The sequence below is a fragment of the Sus scrofa genome, chromosome 2, assembly GCF_000003025.6.
Source record: "Sus scrofa isolate TJ Tabasco breed Duroc chromosome 2, Sscrofa11.1, whole genome shotgun sequence".
Lineage (NCBI taxonomy): Eukaryota > Metazoa > Chordata > Mammalia > Artiodactyla > Suidae > Sus > Sus scrofa.
In genome coordinates this window covers 128,845,642-128,864,885 of record NC_010444.4, presented here as the reverse complement: position 1 = coordinate 128,864,885, position 19,244 = coordinate 128,845,642, and the positions used below count along the sequence as shown (strand labels likewise).

Sequence of the window (19,244 nt, the reverse complement as noted above, 5' to 3'; positions counted from 1 at the left end):
ACACACACACACGCACACACACACCCCAAAGATGTCCCTGTTGTCTTCTCTAAAACCTGAGAATGTGTTACCAAACATGATATAAGGGACTTTTCAAGTAGGGGTTAAAGTAAATAGTTTGTGATGGAGAAGTTATCCTGGATTCTGTGGGTGGGTCATGTAGTTAAAAGGGTCCTCTCTCTTATACGTGAAGCAAGAGAATCAGAGTTATATACGGAAGGTAATGGGATGACTGAAACAGAGAGAAAGAGACTTTTGAAGATTCAGCCATGCTGGCTTTGAAGATAAAAGAAGGAACCATTCTCCAAAGAATACCCATGGCCATCACGAGCTGGAAAAGGCAAGGAAACAGCTTCTTCCGTAGAGCCTCTAGAAGGAACACAGCCTTACCAACACTTTAATTTTAGCCAGTGAAAGCCATTCTGGACATCTGACCTCTAGAGCTACAATATTATAAATATGTGTTGTCGAAGCCAACATATTTGTGGGTAATTTATTATAACATCAGTGAGAGACTAGTACATTCATTAATGATGATTAGGGGAAGTGTAGAGCTTAGGATCACACACTCTGGGTCTGGCTTGTCTGGGTTTGAGTTTTGACTCAGCCTATTGTACTGTCGTGTGACCTTTAGTAAATTATTTATACTCTCTGTGACTAAGTTTCCTTATCTTTAAAATGGGTATGCTTATGTAGCATTGATATAAACATTAAATTAACTAGTTGATTAAAAGAGCTGAGAATAATGCCTTCTACAAAATAAGTGGTCAATAAATGTTAGCCATTTGAGGAGAAATAACAAGAGTTAACTAATGCTTGAATTAGGGGAATTTTGCTTCAGATAATGCTTAGTGATAGGATTTTAAAGCTAGTCTAATTGATCTCCATCTTTTCACATGAAGGATGTAGTAGATGCCATGTTTGTATATCTCTTTGTTTTTTTAGGGTCGCACGCACAGCATATGGAAGTTCCCAGGCTAGGGTCACATCAGACCCATAGCTGCCAGCGTACACCACAGCCACAGCAATGTGAGATCCGAGCTGTGTCTGTGACCTACACCACAGCTCATGTCAACAACAGATCCTTAACCTGAGCAAGGCCAGGGATTGAACCTGCATCCTTATGGATACTAGTCAGGTTTGTTAACCACTGAGCCACAATGGGAACTCCTGTCTCTTAATTTCCTATCAATTTTAATTCTCATCATGTGCTAAGATGATTCTACTTATGCTTAGTTCTTTAGCTATGCATGGGAGTTGTTTGACTTCTGAACTCTAGATTACTAAGTAAAATAATATATTCATCTATACAGAGTTTGTTAATACTTATATTTGTGGGTTTTAATCCATTTCACCAAACTCTTTTTGTCTTAGGCAAAGTATCATTAAAAAAGATAATAATCCTTGGTTTTCATGCCATTTACTGGTTTAATGAGAGAAAGAGTAAATGTATTAGAAGCAGTAAGAGAAGAAGAATTTGGTTGCCTTCAAGTGCCTCTTTGGAAAGTTTATCGATAGAAAATGTGTGGTTTCTTACCATGTGATAAGATGTCCTTATGGTATGGATTTCAGAAGGATGGATGCTAAGAAAAACTGAAGTTTATTCTAGTCATGTTTGAAGAAAACTTTCAGAGTCCTGAGTTGGAGATGCAATAATGACAACCGATTATGTGACAAAGCCACTTTGCAGTACTTTATGAATATCAAAAATGGAGAAACAATATAAAAAAATCAGATGAGCACAAAGTGATTCTTTGTTTCTAGGATAATAGATTATCCTGGTTGGTGAGAGAAACAAAAAAAGAGAGAGAGAGAGAGAAAGAATTGCATCATTTTTTTTCTCCTAAAACTTGCAAAGATACTTTAATTTTGAACAATCATCCATTTCTTCCTTCATAGTGAATATCTCTTTATCACTATCATCCCCAAAACAAAATAGTCAAGGAGTAGTAGTAGAATAGTAAAGACTCAAGGAAAAATGCTGGCAATGAAACCAGCCAGGGAATCAAACTACTGGGGAACTAAAAACCCAGAGAGAGACAAACCTTTTTTGTGATGGGCCAGTGAGTCCCAAATTACTGTAGAAAAGTAAGAAGCATTTCTCTGAACATATTACAGAAAACATCTGGACCAAAAGGACTGGGCTTAATTCCCTATAATTTGTTTTCTTCCTGATTTCTTTGCAAGGATTTTTTTGATCAGAAGGATCACTGAAATAATTTTATACCACAGCTAGCCAGCAGTAAAATCACACTGTAATTGATATTGAAGTAACCTAATTGTTTTTTTCTGGTTTATTCCCCAAAGTCATATTTAATTTGCTGTATTGTCACAAGGAATTTCAAGAAAGAAAAAAAGATGTGAAGAATTCTTTATTTTCTGAAAATTTATTGTACAGTAGGTCGAGTTAGGCACTGGGCTGGTCACTGGAATGTGTTAAAATAATCACTTTTAATGACACATGAACAAGTTAAAAACATTGCTGTAGTCAAATAATTTGTTTACTACTTGTACATGTAGCAAAGCAACTATATGGAAAGGCTAAGGTAAGGAAATAGCCAGCTTCCAAGCTGAGGACAAAAAACAGGCAGTAAAACAATAAGGAAGTTTCGAGAAAGGCACCTGGTGCAGCTCACAAATCATGAATAGGTCTTTTCAGGTCTGAAACCATAGAAACCCACAAATATTGCAGATACCACGAGTTGCTGAATTTCATGGGTTTTCTCTAAAATGATTAAAAGTTTTCCCTTTTCTTACTATTGAATGATTATCTTAGGGAGTCAACAATTTTGACAGCTTTGACATATTTGTATTGGTATTCTTCTAGGAGAAATAGTCATTTAGAAAATATTCCAACTGTAACAAAATGGATTTGGAAAAAAAAAATACCCACTGAGACCCCTAAACCTCCATGTCAAATAAGAAAGAGCCATCAATGTGTTTGCTGCTCCACTTGTGGGGCTAATCTGCCCGCTTAGCCTTACAGGATGGTCAGAGTAGTTAATTAAGAGCCAGGGGAACTGGGTTCTATAGAGCAGAGAGCAGTTCACGGTGAATGCAGGGTGAGGTAGCTTATGGCTAGTGCTAACACATTAATCCCAAATCAGTTAACCAGTAGAGTTTAAAGAACAACAACATCTAAATTGGGCTTTGAATAATTGATGACAGCAGCTGAACTATTAAAGGAAAATGTCTCTTTCCTCTAGGAAGCCTATATGCCTATAATTGCTAAGCTTATTTTCTCTCTGATAGGATACAGGTTCTCCCAAGAATATTTTCTTCCCTCTGAAACATGAAGAGGAGCTCCAGTGACATATTTTTGATGAAAGTGATAGAAAAATTATATGCTTTAAAAAGGCTGCCAGATTAACTGAATTGACTTAAAAAAATCATGCCCTTAATTTTTCTGTTCATGTCAGTACACAGCAGGAAAGACAGAAATTAAAAATTCCCTTTATGCTGAGGGCTGTTGGGTGTGAGAGTGGGATTATGAAGGTGACTACCACAAAACAAATTTTCGATATAAAAAGGAAATTCTTTTAAATCACATCAAAAGACAGGTTTTTAAAATACAGTAATTACAAAGAATCTTCGAAAGAATTGAGCATAACTCATTACAAACTTGTAAATTCATTTCCTCTGATGAAACAATAATCTTTCTAACCTCATAACTCTTTCTAACCTTCAGAAAGTGTTATTTGCAGAATAATTCCTGCAAAACTATGAAACAATGCATAATGCAAGTGACACTAATTTTTCCTATTTTCTCTTTTTCATGTATATTGCAGATGTCCATAGGAACAGTTAATGTTGGACTTTTGAAACTAGTGATGGGGGTAAAAGAACAAGGAATAGAGTTTGGGAATAACTGATCAGCAGATATATTACAATAAAGTTAGGGATGTGGGATGTTGACATGCTAAATGAAGAGCACAAAACCTGCAGCATCAGGTTTTACAGACATCATGAGAAAAGGTTGGACATGGTAAAATTGCAAGTCAAAAGTCTGAGTATTTACATGCCTCTGTTTACAAACGTGTGAACAGTGTCTTAGAATTCTCTGGTAATCTTCTAGCCATCACTTGTCTTACTCTTTTATGTAAAAAGCACAGTTAAAATTGGTAGTATGTTCCCTCATTCATATATAAAATGCTTATTGTGTGCTAAGTTCTTAAGACATTTGGGATACCTCATATATAAAATGCTGATTGTGTGCTAAGTTCTTAAGGCATTTGGGATACCTCAGTCAACAAAGCAGAAAAGATCCCTCTGCAAAGCATACATTGGAGTGGGACGTGTAGATAGTAAGTAGAGTAAAGACGTTGTAAGTTGTTATATCCTCTTGAAGAAAGGAAAACCTGGGGGTAAGAGAGAGCTGTGGTAAGAGAGCTTGGGGTTTGGGTTATAATTTTGATAAGGAAAGGGAGCCTTACTGAGAACGTGGGTAAAGAGCATAGTGAAGTTGAAGGAATTGAGGAAGTACCCCATTGAAATATCTGAGAAAGATCTCTACAGGCAAAAGGGATAACACCAAGGCAGAAGACTGCCTGCTTATTTCTGCTACAGCAAGAAGGCCAGTGTGCTGGAGCAATGAAAGCAGGTTCGATGGTTTTAGGTCAGAAATGTAGCTGTCTGCCAGATCTTTGTTTTTATGTCATTATAAGGATTTTAGTTTTTATTCTCTTTTTAAAAATTTTTGTTATAATTGATTTACAATGTTCCTTCAATTTCTGCTGTAAAGCAAAGAGACCCAGCCATATATATATCTATGTGGTATATATACATACATATATATATATATATACACATACATACATTATTTTTTCCTTTCATACTACCTTCCATTCCATCATGTTCTAACCAAAGAGAATGGACTTAGTTCCCTGTACTGTACTCTAGGACCCCATTGTTTAGCATTCCAAATGTAAGAGTTTGTCTTCTAACCCTAAACTCCTTATCCATCCACTTCCCTCTGCTTCTCCCCACTGGCAACCACAAGTCTCCTTTCCATGTCCTTGCTCTGTTTCTGTTTTGTATATAGGATCATTTTTGTTATATCTTAGATAAAATAGGAAACTAACAGCTCATTGGTTCTAAAAGTATGTTCTCCAAACCAGCAGAACCAGCATCATCTGGGAAATTGTCGGAAATATGAATTCTTAGGTCTCACTGGCCCATCAGACTTTGTTTGAATAAAATGCTCCAAGTGATTCAGATAAATATTTAAGTTGTAGAACCAGTCCACTAGATGATTCTAAGCCAAAAAAAAAAAAAATGCCATAATCTAACTTGATTTTCTTTTGTCTTAATACATCTATATATTGACCGTAAGAAGGATGGCCACATAAGTTATCTCTAAATTCAAACACTTTTGAGGGTGAAAAGGGGACTAAAAATAATTGAAAGTTAAAATTTACCCACAATAGGTTTTAAGTTGGGATTTTCAGGGACAAACCAGAACATATGAAGCCATAAGTCACTCGTTTATTCTGTAAGATATTATAGGCTCTTCTTCTAGAGAGAGATCTAGTCACCAAGGCAGATTTTTATAGCTTGAAAAGAAGAGGAAGAAGAAAAGCACTGCCAAGTGTCACTTCCCAGTCTGGACCTCATATTCTCATAAGCAATACCCAGCCTGAAGTTCACAGGAAGGATATCTCACTTGAAAATATGGACAACTTACAACTTACCATACATAATCTGAAATGATTTAAAACAAAGCTGGAGCTAGAATGGGATTTTTATGGAAGCCTGACCTTTGGTCTTGTTCATTTCATTACCAAGTATTTTACTGCTGACATTTAGTCTGGGCCAAAAGTTTGTCCCTACGCATTTTGAAGTCATGACATTTCATCATGTGGTATTTTGCTTTTGATTAAAGTGCTCTGGCATTAGTTGCCTTATAAATTTAATAATATTTAAATTTTTTGTATGAACATACTCTGTTTAAAAAATGTGGCTGCATAAAGGTACTATCTAATTTGATATAAAATATTTAAATGAGGACTCTCTCAAGAGTGAAATGTTTTCTGTTATCATGGAGGGCTGAAATGCATTCTAAACAGGCCCTCCCACAGGTGTAAAATAGGAAGGCATGAAAGCAGAGCCTGTGATCAGTGTTTATGCCCCTTGTACTCTTGTTTCCTCCCTGTTACACGGTGGAATGCGTCAGGTCTCAGGAGAGCTCATTTCAACATGGTCGAACCCTAGTGAGAAAGTGAGGTTGACAGCCTTCAGGACTGAAATCCTTGCCTAAGGAAAATGTAAGCTAGCTAAAAATATAAAGAAACACATAACTCAAGCTTGAAAAGAGATTGAGAATTGAATCAGATGCTTCTCGAAGGCAGTCGACCGACCACCTGCATAAAGGTCACGTGGGGAGCACATTCAAGGTACAGATAATCACAGGCTTCCCACCAGACCTGCTGGATCAGAATCTGGGCAGGAAGCTTAGACATGCACATTCTTAACAGACACTCTCTGTGTTTTTGAGGCACACTAAAGTTTGTGGAGCACTGTGATAAGGACAGTGTCCAAAAGAATTATTCAGGGCCACGAAAGGTGAAGTTAAAAGAACAGTTACAACAGTAAGATAACTTTCAGTGTTTTAACTGTTTTTAGTTTGAATGACTACAAATTGAGGAGAAAGAGATCTATCAAAACCCAAAGGACTCACTGCAGCGAGTCAGAGGAAATGTTAAAAGCTTGAGAAGCAGCCAAATAATTGCTGGGGGTGGGAGGCTGGTGGAGCCTGCTTGGAGATCTCTTGGGACCAACTTCACATTGCTAATTTACAATCACATGCTGCATCTGTCACTTTTACAAATCAATGAGAATGCCCACCCTTTAAGAACACGGGGTTACTTGCAATGGTCACCGGTGTGGGCCATCCAGACAAGACCTTTCAGGATGTCAGGAAAGAACCTTGGCGATGCACATTAACACACACACGCTCCTTCATGTCACTTTCAATTTACTTTATCTTAAATTGTCAGCAAGAAGAATTCACGCCCATATTAATAACTGGAGGTTTGTATTTAAGCCAGGAAAAATAAGCCCTGCTGATAGCTCTGTAGACAGCTGGTTTGCTCTAAGTAGAGCCAAAAAAGAAAAAAGAAAAAAAAAAAAGACATGGCTCTTTGTATTTGTGGAAATTTTATAATATTTAGGAAAGGCAACTGGTGGAAAAATAGTTTCAGTGTCTTTGTTTAGGAAAGGCATTTTGAGAAAATAATTGAGCTTATCATTAAACATGATTTTTACCCTAAACAGCAGAAAAAATATAAACACTATCAGGATGAAGTCATGATAAGTTTCAACCATCTGGGAATCTAATTATGCTGAAGAAAGAGGATCTAAAATATTCTTTTTACTTTTCTAAAGACAAATGAAATTAAGATCCTGCTCTGATAATATAATGCTGATCAACAAGCAAGAAACTGTGCATGATGAGAGGTGCCTAAGTAGAAATAAATGTTGGCCAGACATGGGACTAAGAAAGTGAACCTCAAAAATGGGCAAAGGAAAAAAAAATCAGGTTTGTCTTTTGAATGAGCTTTCCAAGGGAATGTTGCTCAAGGAACATGGCATAAAAATGAACTCTGGTTTTCACAATCTCCATTCGAATAAGTAAGAAAATATTCCTGAGTTAGCTGCACAGGAAGCTTTCTGAAGAGCTAGGAATAAAAGAGAACATGTAGAAGAGGTGGAAGGAGGGACACATAGCAAGAAATGAAAATGAAAGAGCTGCATAAACTTCGGAAGGCAGTGTCAGAAGGGTTTAAGGGCCAGGGTTACTGAGGCTTGTGGAACTGCTAAAGACAAGGAAGGGCTTGGCAAGCTGTGTTCAAAGACAGACTGTGAACAAAGAAGGGATAGGACCACTGCTGGGGGAAATGGTATGAAATGTTTACCAGATTTATCAGTTTATTAACCTTTTTATGCCTTAGGTCTAGCACAGTGCCTGTCACCATCCAAGTATATCACACATGTGGAGGGAATGGATGGATGAGGTGGTGAGGTAGTGAGAGTGATTTCAAAAATAGAAAAGCAGTAGAATCAGTATGATTTTTATAGAGAAATTTCAATACCAAAATAAAAAGTAAAATTAATACAGGAACTTGGTGGAGTTCCTGTTGTGGCTCAGCAGCTTAAAGACCCTAAGTTCTGTCTGTGAGGATGCGGGTTTGATCCTTGGTCTTGCTCAGTGGGTTAAGGATCCGGCAAAGAAGGTCACAGATGCACCTTGGATCTGGCGTTGTGGCTGTGGCGTTGGCCAGCAGCTGTAGCTCTGATTTGACTCCTGGCCTGGGAAATTCCTTATGCTGCAGGTACAGCCCTAGAAAGAAAGAAAAAATATAAACATAAAAAATAAATAAAGAGACTTGGTTATTTAAAGTTATATCTCTCTGTAAACTAAGAAGATTGACATGCCAAGAGGCAAGAATCCGAAAATCTGATGTGAGAACTGTCATTAACAATGAGCAGGATCAAAGTGTAGAAGTTTCAGAGTTCCTGTCATGGTGCAGCAGAAATGAATCTGACTGGGAACCATAAGGTTGTGGGTCCAATCCTTGGCCTTGCTCAGTGGGTTAAGGATCCAGCATTGCCGTGAGGTCTAGGTTGCAGACATGGCTGTAATCTGATGTTGCTGTGGTATAGGCTGGCAGCTGTGGCCCCGATGGGACCCTCTAGCCTGGGAACCTCCATATGCCGCAAGTATGGCCCTAAAAAGCAAAAAAAAAACCCCAAAGTATTGAAGTTTCAAAGATGCAATCACAGTAGTAATCTACAATTTCAAAAGGGAAAAAAGAAGAAGGATGGATTTCAGATATTTCAGAACATTGATGTGACTCTTTCCACCATAATTCTGTATATAACATCTTATGAAGCAGAAAACTTAGAATGATTTAGATTAAAAAAGTAATTTTAGATTTTGCTGAGAAAGAAAGATGTGATCAAAAGTAGCTGAATTTATTTTTTTTTATAGGTTACCTAGTCTATTTATGAAGAAAGTGCTCTCATCATTGTGATTGCAGTAGACACCCTGGAAAATTTCTCTTTTATACTTAGAGGAAATATAGAGAAGGGTGTGTCACATGAAACCAAAATGGAATGAGACATTCCCAACCTCTGCTATATGACTCTGTGTTGGGCCTTGTCTTGTTCAATATTTTGATCAGTGATTTGGATTAAAAATAAACAAGCAGAACGGGTACTCAGAAAATTTAAGTTTGACACAAAGCTGAAGACAAAAATAATATTTTACTGCCAGTCCAAGCAAAATGGCATATGCTCATTGTTTTGGTTCAAGTTGCTATAACAAAGTGCCATAGATCAGGTGGTTTATAAACAACAGAAATTTATTTCTCACAGTCCTCAAGGCTGGAAGTATGAGATGAAGGTGCCAGCATAGTCGGGTTTTGGTGAGGACCCTCTTCCAGGTTTCAGACTGATGCCATCTTCTCACTGTGTCCTCACATGGTGAAGAGGTTAGGAAGACCCTCCGGGTTAAAGCCCCTTTTATAATGGGCATGAATTCCTTCCTCACAACCTAATCGCCTCTCCACATCCTCAGCTTCTGTTATATCAGTTATATCTGTTGTATCATCACAGTGGAGGTTATAGTTTCAACACATGCCTTTGGTAGGGACACAAACATATAGTCCCTAAGACTCATCTCTTCCTGCCTCTCACCACTAGGCATGACTATATACCCTCGAAGCAACACAGGACCCAACCAGAGGATAATTGCAAAAGGTGGTATGGCATTAAATAATGTCACTCTAAAAATGTCTACAACCCAATACCCAGAATATATAAACGTGTTGCCTTACTGTGATAAAAGAGACTTTGCAGATGTGATTAAATTAAGGAACTGGAGATGGAACTAGGAAGGCTCAGTGTGAACACATGGGTTCTGAAAGAACCAGGTAGGAGGGTCTGAGGTAGAAAGGGAAGACTATGTCGTGATGGAGGCAGAGAGCGTTTGAAGCTGCTATGCTGCTGGCTTTGAATATGGAGAAGGGGAACCACAAGCCAAGGAATGCAGGTAGCCACTAGTTAGTGGGAAAAGCAGGAAACAGATTTTTCCAGAAGATACCAGTCCAACCTACACCTAGACTTTAGCCAAATAAGACACATTGTGGACTTCTGACCTCCAGAACTACAGAAAAATAAATTTGTGCTATTTTAAATCATCAAATTAGTGGTAGTTTGTTATGACATCAATAGGAAACTAACACACATGTAGGAGGAGGAAGAATTGATTAGGGACTTCAGAACGGAAGGAAAAACCGTATGATAGGGTGTCTCACAAACTTCCCTTCACCATCGAAGAGAAGATGACTCATGCATATTCTAATTCTTACCTAGTAGCTCACCTGCCCAGTTAGGCTCATTCCTCCCCTTGACTAAACAGAAGACTAGCTAAACTAAAATATAATGACAACACTAAATATTGGTGAAACTGGGTCATGGAGAAACCAGGTCAATTGTACAATATTGTTGGGAATGTAAAATGGTGATCCATTCTAGAAAACAGTTTGACACTTTCCTATGATATTATACATGCAACTCCTATATGATGCAGCAATTGATCTCCTGGGCATTTATCACAGAGAAATGAAATCCATGCTCAAACAGAAATCTATGTATAAATATCCATAACAGTTGCATTCAGAATAGCCCCAACTGGAAACAATCCAGATGTTTTTCAATAGGTGACTGGTTAAATTGTCAGTGATATACCTATAGCATGGAATGTTACCCAGTAATAAAAGTAATATGAACTTTTGATATATGGAAAAATTTGAATGAATTTTTAGATAATTATGCTGCTACAAAAGCCAATCTTGACAAGTATTTTTATCCTATTTATATAATCTTCTTAAATAGGCAAAATTTTAGAAATTGGGAATAGATTAATTGCTGTAAGGGGTTAGGGATGGATGTCACTATGAAATGAGATTACAAGGAATCTTTTTGGAAATGGAGCTTTGTCTTATGTTGACTATATCTTTATATCTTGCTTGTAGTATAGTTTTGCAAGATGTTATCATTAGGGGAAACTTGCTAAAGAGAATATAGACTATCTCTGTACTATTTTTTATAATTAATGTGAATCTACCTCAAAATAAAGAGTGTAATTAAAAACAAAAGACTTCATGGAAAACAAACCAAAAATAAATTTCAATGGTGATAGGATATTCAGCAGTGCCCTTAATAACAGATTTCCTCAGCTTTTATTTATCCTAAAAAGGTTTTATTTCTCCTTTGTTTTTAATAGGTATTTTCATTGGAAATGAAATACTGGGGTGACTTTTTCATTTTTTCCCATTCTTTAAGATGTCACTCTGTTGTTTCCTGCCTTGTATAGTTTCTGATGAAAAACATGTTCCTTTGTATGTAAAGTTACCTTTTTCTCCCTAACTTCCTTTAGGACTTTATCATTCTCTTTGATTTTCGGCTTCTAGTTCTTTTATTTTTTTCTCCTTAAAGTTTTCTGTGCCATTCCAGCATGAAAACATGAGCTAAAAGCATATTCTGGAGATAAGTCCTTCACTTAGTTGTAGGAAAGGCACTTCCAAAGGCAAATTAGGAGTTTCCTTGTGGTACAGCAGGTTAAGGACCTGGCGTTGTCACTGCTCTGGTACAAGTTCAGTACCTGGCCTGGAAACTTCTGCATGCCACAAGAGTGGCCAAAAAAAAAAAAAAAGGCAGATTAAGAACCTCTGAAAATCCTTTTCTCCATAAAAGCATCAACAACAGTGCAAAATATCCAAAATCAACATTTTTCTGAATTCTTCAAAATAATCCAAATTTCACAACAGTCAAGGAACATTTCTTCAAGAAAAATGGCTGAATCTTGGTATCATCAGCAGATAATGCTATGCAAACTTACTTTCTAGCCATGCTCTTCTTCCTGGCTTAATGGAATCCTTGAAAATAATTAGCCTCACTTCCATAATAGCTGTGAAAACCAGAGTCCACCAGCCATTGTAGGGGCAAAATTGCTTTGAAGCTTCCCTAAAGCCACTAAAGAATTGTCACTCGATTTGTATGACAACTGTCCCTAAAAGCTTATTTTAAAAGATTTGTCTTTATTTGACCTGACTCAGGATTCACTCGTGGGAAAAACCCTGTCCATAGAGTGTTTATTGAAAACAGTGTAAAAGTTTAGAAAAATTTATTAAACATGGCAGAAGAAGAAGAGAAAGAGGAAGAGGGGGAAGAAGATGGAGAAAGAGCATCTTGACTGCTGCAATGAAAACAGAACTTGTAGCTATATCGGGGAAAGAGGACAGACATATGTCAAATAATGAGAGGACTGAGAAGAGACCTTTGTATTTAGTGATATGGATGTTACTGTGTTTTTGAACAAGAGCAGTATTATGAGGTGGAAAGGACAAAAGCTTGACTGGAGAAAGGTTAAGAGATTATGGAAAAAGAATTGCGAACAGATACAATCTTAGACTCATGATATTTTGGTCTTCCCAGTACTTTTGTTAATCACACTTCGTTTTGTAGTTATGGAATGGATACCCCAGAAACTGACCACAAAACGTATTGCTAGTTAGTGCCAAACAAGGAGCTAGCACCCCATTTCCTCACATGTTAAATATCCTTCAGTCACACAAGATTGCCTCCTTCTGAAAAAAAAAAACTCAATTACTTTTATTTATTATTAGCTACAAAGATAGGTTCTGGACCTTAGAAATAAAGTAATTTTACTTTGTCCAAGAAAAAGCCAGCCATTGCTTTGGTTATGACATCCTGGAAAAGGCAAAAATATAGAAATTGTTTCCCAATTCCCTGTTTTATTTTGGCTCTTCTTTTACAGAGACATAGTAGATGATTTGTCCCTCAGTTTCCATTGTACAAATACCTTATTTAGCTACTCTTTGAACTGTGAGTGTTAACAACCAAAAGAGAATTTCATTTTTTGTATTTTGGTCACTTTTTTTCATGAGCTTAACCCCGCAAAAGTATATTATCTCTGGTTCTTAAATCTTTTGCTCAGAGTGAGTTGCATTTTGTTTTAGAATAATAAGAATTGAATTTCTCTTTTTACTCAAAATCAAAGCCTTCTAACCGGCTCTCTGCACCACCCGCCACCCCCAACCTCTTACCCAGTTTTGATGTTTTCCAGAACTTATAGGCGGGTGAATTATATCACGTTTTATCTATGTATCACCAGCTCAGCATGATCTCATAGAAGAAAATGGAAAGAATAATCCACAGTGGTCAAGGAGCTAAAGACTGAACTTGATCCGTAATTAAACAATACATTCACATGGCCAAGCAAAGAGCTTGCAGCTCTTGCTAATCTCTGATGTTCTTTTACAAGGCTTATCTCCATTTGAAAGCTTTCTTTCAAAACATATTTTTCGAAATAGTCTAAATTATCCACTGCTTCCAATGTTAATTTTGATTATATATTTCTAGTGTATTCTATACAATGGAATAGAAACATTTTATGCAGATTTCTAATTAAGATTGGTCAAAGCCACCATGCTAATAATAATAACAAATAGACACATAACACACATATACACTCTATAGTTCTGGGTCATTAGATAGAATATGTGGCAAACAGCAATCAAAGCATCATTTCTTTGAACATTTACTTTAATTATGATACTATATAATACATATAATATTTATTCTGGGGTGTGTAAAGGATTTTAAGTTGAAAAAGTATAATTATGGCAATTATGATTTGAGGGCTTTCTTTCTTGAATACTTCCTTTGGAGGTGCCATGGAAAAATATTAAGTAGAAAACGGCTCTGGGCATGAACAAACACTTCGTTTTTTAATAATCCTCATCATATTCAATACTGCTGCCATATTAGCATATTGTCATTTCTGCTTTTTCCTTTTGCTTAAAAAATCTATTTGCATAATTATGTAGAGTGCAATCTCTCTTTCAGGTTGTTCTTGGTATGGAGTACTTAGCATTGCATATTACTACAGGAGATAAGCTTCTGTACATATACATGACTTTAGAACTGAAAAGAAAATAAATGTGTGTGGGTTTTTTTTTTTTTCTGACTTCTTTGTGAAGAGGAAGGCTTTGGCACATTAGAGCAGTGAATATTAAATTGTCTTATTTTCTTTCTGAAATGTCATATGTCATAAAAATAGCTATGTATAAGAGGTTTTAATTTTTGTCATGATGAGGGATAGTTGTATGAAATTCTGACCTCTACATTTATTTCTCAATTTCTATTCAGATAAAATTAAGTATGAATACATAGTAAAGAACAGAAAAGATTTTTATTAAATAGTGGACATCTTTCCAGTGATCCAAAAATAACCCACACACAAACACATTTATACACATACAGATATATACTCATATGATGAATAACCTACACAAGGAAAAATATTTGCTGCATATGGACGTTCCTGAGCTAAGGGTCGAATCAGAGTTCCAGCTGCCAGCTACGCCACAGCCATGGCAACACTGAATCCAGGCCACATCTGTGACCTATGCCGAGGCTTGTGGCAATGCTGGATCCTTAACCCCCTGCGCGAGGCCAGGGATTGAACCCAGATCCTCACGGACACTATGTTGGGTTCTTAACCCACTAAGCCACAATCGGAACTCTACCCTCTTATATTTAAAAAGACGAAAGAAGTAAAGCCAGATGGAAATTTCTAGAAAACAAAACAAAAATTCGCTAGAAATTTTACTACTCATCACTCAATTTGTTTCATTGACCATCAATCTAGTCTCTATTATGCAAAAACTGTCTGAAATATAGGAATAGTTTAGACAATGAAATGATACCATGCAGAGTATTTTAAACTTCAAATTATGCTTGATGGTATTTGAGTTTAATTGAAGAAAAGGTAACCGAAGTGAGACTTAAAGATTTTTTTTATTTTATAATTTTTATTTTTTCTATTGTAGCTGGTTTATAGTGTTCTGTCAGTTTTCTTGTGTACAGATACCCATACCTATATACATTATTTTTTCTCACATTGTCATGCTCCATCATAAGTAACTAGATATATTCCCAGTGCTACACAGCAGGATTTCATTGCTTATCCATTCCAAAGGCAATAGTTTGCATCTATTAACCCCAAATTCCCAATCCATCCCACTCCCTCCTCCCCTCCCTTGACAACCGCCAAGTCTGTTCTCCGTGTCTAAGCTTTTCTTTTCTGTGGAAAGGTTCATTTGTGCCATATATTAAATTCCAGATATAAGTGATATCATATGGTATTTGTCTTTCTCTTTGTTTGTGGGAATGTGAATTGGTACAATCACTATGGAAAACAGTATGAAAGTAACTTAGAAAATTATACGTAGAACTACCATATGACCCAGCAATCCCCATCTGGGGCATACATCCGGACAAAACTTTCCTTGAAAATGACACATGCACCCACATGTTTATTGCAGCACTATTCACAACAGCCAAGACAAAGACACAATCTAAATGTCCATCAACAGATGATTGGATTAAGAAGATGTGGTGTATATATACACAATGGAATACTACTCAACCATAAAAAAGAACAAAATAATGCCATTTGCAGCAACATGGATGGAGCTAGAGACTCTCACATTAAGTGAAATAAGACTTAAGAGAATTATTGAAACTTGGGTGTTCCTGTTGTGGCTCATAGAGTTAAGGACGCAACATTGTCTCTGGGGATGCAGGTTCAATCCTCGGCAGTATTACTCTTGAGATAAGTATTGACAAATGTTACTAAAATTTTAACATATTTGGCCATCCATTCCAGGAAATAAAGCAAACATAGAAATAACAAAACTAAATACAGCTGCTTTTGTTACATCTCTCGTATCCATTTTTTGGAATTGAATACTCATGTGAAAGTTTCTAGTGGATCCTTGGCCATAAATCTTCACTCTAGTTCCATGGTGGCTGCAGAAGGAAATGTTCCAGATTGTACCCCAGGAAGATGGGACTCATAAGATGGAAATTGGAGTTCCCGTCGTGGCGCAGTGGTTAACGAATCCGACTAGGAACCATGAGGTTGCGGGTTTGATCCCTGCCCTTGCTCAGTGGGTTAACGATCCGGCGTTGCCGTGAGCTGTGGTGTAGGTTGCAGACGTGGCTCGGATCCTGCATTGCTGTGGCTCTGGCATGGACTGGCAGCTACAGCTCCGATTCGACCCCTAGCCTGGGAACCTCCATATGCCGCGGGAGTGGCCCGAGAAATGGCAAAAAGACCAAAAAAAAAAAAAAAAAAAGATGGAAATGTATGGAATTTTGAAGGATTGTATGATCACAATGACAGTTATCCATTCAATATCCCTTGTTTCCTGTTCTTATCTCTTTTTGCATTTACTTCTTCCTTTTCATGGAGCACATTCAATAATACTAAGAAATTATACAGGGGAGGTAATATTTTGAGCACTTGCATGTCTAAAAAGTGTTATTTTTAACTATACATTTCAAGCTTGAAAAAATATTTGACTCTCTGCTAAGAAATATGAGAACAATATCACTCATACTTCCTCCCACATTTGATCTTTTAGCTTTCATTTTTAATTATGTTATCATTTTAACATTTCCAAGAAGTCTAACATTCACATTAGATTATGTAACCATAATTACTTTAGTTCTTTAATCCTCGAAGTTGGCATAAATTGATTCAATTCTTACTAACCATACTTTTCTACAGTTTCTCCTTTCCTGACTCACTGTCTTATCTCTTGTTTGGCTAAATATCACTATGCAAGAACAAGAAGTTCTATCTTTTACTTTAAATGTGAAGGACAGTAACTACAAATAAATTTGGGGGCTACACTTTTTCTTAGGAATGCATAGGCATTTCTGCACTTTTTATGGAACTGTTTCACTGGAGACCTCAAAAGTCCAGCTGACATTCCCCTTTGTATGTGACTTATTCTTCCATTCATTCAGAAATCCCCATGATTCTTTTTTGTTAATCTTTAAAGACTGAGGAATATACAGAATGCATACATGTACTTATATCAGTCCCTCTGTATACATTTTCCTCAGAGCATTGTGAAACTCTATCAGTAGATTCAAGCCTGATGTATTTCAGGACAGATTAACTGTATACTTGAATCTTGTGATACTTGCTCTGTTCTTAGGAACACAAGTTATGTGTAGTTCCACATCCTTTGTTGTAACTATTATTTCTTCCATAGTCATGTTGATGTTCTGTTTTGTCTTCTACAATTTTGTTTGTGAGGTTTACTTCACCTATCACTTGGTACTTTTTATTTACTTATTTATTTATTGTCTTTTTAGGGCCGCACTCGTGGCATATGGAGGTTCCCAGACTAGGGATCTAGTCAGAGCTGTAGCTGCTGGCCTGTGCCGCAGCCATAGCAATGCCAGATCCGAGCTGCATCTGCGACCTACACCACAACTCACGTCAACCCTAGATCCTTGACCTGCTGAGTGAGGCCAGGGATGGAACCTGCAACCTCATGGTTCCTAGTTGGATTCGTTTCTGCTGCACCACAATGGGAACTCCAGTACTTTTTATTTAAATTGAGGTATAGTTGATTTACAATATTGTGTTAGTTTCAGGTTGTAGCATAGTGATTCTTGTTTATTTTTGGAAAATATATTCCATTATAATTTATTCTGATATGTTGGATATAATTCCCTGTGCTATACAGTAAATCCTTCTTATATTTATTTTACATATAGTAGTTTATATCTTTTAATACCATACCCCTAATTTGTCCCTCCTCCCCTTCCCCTTTGGTAACCTTCCATTTGTTTTCTATGTCTGTAAGTCTGTTTTGCATATAGATTCATTTGTACTGTATTTTAGGTTCTACATATAAGTGATCTTATGATATTTATCTTTCTCTGACATTTCATTAAGCAACCATGTTGCTGCATAAGGCAATATTTCATTCTTTTAATGGCTGAGTAATATTCCATTGTATATGATATATACATTACATCTTCTTACACTGATCATCTATTGATTGGCACTTGGATCATTTCCATGTCCTGGCTATTTAAACAGTGCTGCTATGAACATTGAAGTGCATGTATATTTTCAAGTAGAATATTTGCTTTTTCTGTACATAGACCCAGGAGTGGGATTGCTCCATCAAATAGTAGCTTTTTTAAAAAGTTTTTTAAAGAAACTCCATACTATTTTCCACAGTGGCTGCACCAATTTACATTCCCACCCACAGTGTAGGAGGAGTTCCGTTTCTCCACATCATCACCAGCATTTATTATTTGTAGACATTTAATGATGGCCATTCTTACAGGTGTGAGGTTATGCCTCATTGTGGTTTGGATTTGCATTTCTGTAATAATTAGCAATGCTGAGCATATTTTCATGTTCCTTTTAGCCATATGGAGAAAAGTCCTTTTAGGTCTTCTGGCCATTTGTTGATTAGGTGTTTTTTTTTTTTTTGATATTTAGTTGTATGAGTGCTTTTATATTTTGGATATTAACTCCTTGTTGATCGCATCATTTGCAAACATTTTCTGTCCTTCCTTAGGTTGTTTTTTATTTTGTTGATGGTTTCCTTTGCTGTGCAGAAGCTTTTAAGCTTGACTGGGCCCATTTGCTTACTTTTGCTTTTATTTCTTTTGCTGTGGGAGAGTGATTTAAGAAAATATTGCTACAACTTATATGAAATGATAATTTTGCCTATGTTATCTTCTAGGAGTTTTATGGTGTCATGTCTTTAAACCATTTTGAGTGTTTTTCTATGGTGTGATAGAGTGTTCTAATTTCACTGATTAACATGTAGCTGTCCAGCTTTCCTAAAACTTCTTGTTGAAGAGAGTATCTTTTCATTGTTGTATATTCTTGCCTCCTTTGTTGAAGATTTATTGGCCATAGGTGTGTGGATTTATTTCTGTGCTCTCTATTGTGTTCTACCAACCTATATGTCTGTTTCTGTGCCAGTAGCATGCTGTTTTGATTACAGTACCTTTATAGTATAGGCTGAAGTCTGGAAGGGTTAAACCTCCAGCTTTATTCTTTTCCCTCAGAATCCCTCAGGAATCTTCTGTGGTTCCATATAAATTTTAGGATTGTTTTCATTTTGTTTAAAAAATGTCTTATGTCTTTCAATAGGGATTGTATTAAATCTATAGATTGCTTTGGGTAGTATGACCTTTATAAGAATACTAATTCTTCCAATCCAAGAGCATGGGATATCTTTCTGTTTCTTTGAATCATCTTTAGTTCCCTTTATAAATATTTTGTAGCTTTTAGTGTATGAGTATTTCACCTCTTTAGTTAAGTTTAT

The 19,244-nt window shown here is 36.6% G+C and overlaps 1 long non-coding RNA gene across 4 annotated transcripts in view; it reads left to right on the top strand.

The window, feature by feature from the left end:
- Positions 1-19,244, top strand: part of LOC102158243 — a 1,168,296-nt gene that overhangs the window by 621,463 nt on the left and 527,589 nt on the right. The gene's annotated exons all lie outside the window — the stretch shown is intronic.